Source organism: Ipomoea nil, unplaced genomic scaffold (assembly GCF_001879475.1).
Source record: "Ipomoea nil cultivar Tokyo-kokei standard unplaced genomic scaffold, Asagao_1.1 scaffold2759, whole genome shotgun sequence".
Classification (NCBI taxonomy): domain Eukaryota; kingdom Viridiplantae; phylum Streptophyta; class Magnoliopsida; order Solanales; family Convolvulaceae; genus Ipomoea; species Ipomoea nil.
Genome location: NW_017619187.1, coordinates 1,320,181 through 1,322,560, shown reverse-complemented (window position 1 = coordinate 1,322,560; position 2,380 = coordinate 1,320,181).

Sequence of the window (2,380 nt, the reverse complement as noted above, 5' to 3'; positions counted from 1 at the left end):
ATATGTATCAAAGAGTTTGAAATGTAGTGTGGAGTCTCATATTCTCAACCACGAGGCATTCATTTCAATAGTGAGGATCTCATAAATCATATTCAACCTCTACAGGGTAGAATAATGTGCTTACATTAATAATTAAGAAAAAAAAGTACTATTTTTTTCTTACAAAAGAAGGGGGATACTCATATAATCTATGCTTAGGTTGAGGCTCAGAACCTAGACCTCCCACATAGGAGAGCAATCCGATACCAGTGGACCACAATTCACTTAGTAAAAAAAAAGTACTATTAATATATAACTCAGGAAAAAAATGTTATTTTCCTTTTTTTTTTTTTTTTAACCCACACCTAACTAGAATTTATTAAGACAACCAATGAGGTTAAGAGTAAAGACGCCCAAAAAGTATCAAGGCAAATTATATCGTGCATCAGAGTTCATAATGCATTGTGCGCCCTCACAGTTTATGTATATTATGTTAAGAGTTTATGTGTATTATGTTAAGAGTTTATGTATATTATGTTTAGAATTCATTTGTATTATGTTAAAAATTTATGTGTATTATGTTAAGAGTTTATGTGTATTATATATTATGTTAAGATTATATTTATTATTATGTTAGAAGTTTCTGTGTATTTTACTCTACAATTATGTACATACAAAACATGAGATTTTTAAGGCGCACAATATAAGAATTGTGCTATTACAATCAACACCCAACCAAGGTCTAAGCCCCAAAGATAAAATAATCCCAGAAGCCCTGTACATCAAGAGAAGAATTCTTTCAGCCCAGTCGACAAAACACTGCAAATTATATCATAGATCATGGTTCACCTTTGATCTAAAATAAATATCAAATTATATGTATGCAGTTAAAAGATTGTGTACCGACATATAATATATTAATATGTTTACTACAAATACATACTATGTTAACTGCAGACAGAATGTGCAATTAACAAAGCATGCGTCTGTAGTTAAAATATTACGTGTTTGTAGTTAATATATTATATGCCTTTAATTTATTTATAGACATAATTGAATAACTAAAGATAAATAATATATTAACTGCATACATAATTTTAAACTAGAATTCACAATATAAGGTGGACATAATGATTTATGATAAAACAATTGACAAAACGCCCAATATTCAAAGAATTCGTCAATCCCAGACCACAGGATTATAAGTTGGCCCATAATATCTTCAATACAGATGCTCCCACTCCAATCCAAATGATAAAATTCAAGAGGAAATTGTCACACAGTTTAGTTGTATGAAGTAAAAAATTTAATGTATTATTATAATTTAAAAAATGATATTTTATATAACTTGTGTCCCAACTAATATCCAACTCAACAGTTGAGTTGGATCACAACCTCATTTCAAGACTTACCAAACTCACTACTGAAAATTATAAAATTTTCCACCTAAAAGTGATCTTAAATTAAGTCGAAAATCTTGTTCCGACCACTTTTGGTATCTGGAAAAACCTTTGTTGCTATTTCCAATCACTGTTTGCTTTCAGCTTGATTTAAGATCACTTTCAGGTAGTCGAAAATTCTATAATTTCCAGTAGTGACTGTACATATATACACTTCTACGTACAAGAAGCTATCTCAAACTAAAATCTCAATGTTTATAGTGAGGACTGAATCCCCACAATATTGTTGAAAATAAGCTTTAAAGTAAAAATTCTCATCTACTAAACTAATGTCCTGAGAGAGTTTTGTGTTTTGATCTTTATTGTAAAGTATTCTACTATGCATTCATCATCATATCACCAATAAGGCAAAAAGGCAGGCATCTTACTTTGTGTTGTCATGAACACTACAAGCTAGCAACGTATACACTTTTGGGTTGTCAAAGATTTGACAGGAAAACAACTAATAAATAAATGCATGAACAAGAATTCATAAGGTTAGAATGAGATGGTGTAGTCTGCACAGGTTTAACTTAATGATTCAGTAGATAATATTTAGGAGATCGAGAAGAGATCAAGGTTCAAACTTTGGCGATAGCAGTGTAAGAATTATGCTTAAAGTGGGCAGATTCCTTGTGCGCACCGGCATCTGACCTTGCTGAGCCATTGAATTATCGTGATTTATATTTTCTTAAATACTCTGGCTGAGATATGAGGGTCCTTAAGGTTGAAAATTTAACATTTTAGAAGAAGAATAAGATGATGCAACTTAAAATTAATATCTCGAGTTTAGGAATATAAATACCTTAATTAGAACTTATAAAGAAAAATACTTTATCACGTAACCTTAAAGTTTTATTCAGTACAAACGCAATTAGTCTCAATCTTCTCAACTAACACTACATAAAGTCGACCAGGACTATGTGGTCTAATGGTATCCGGGTTGGACTTCCTTTTGGAAG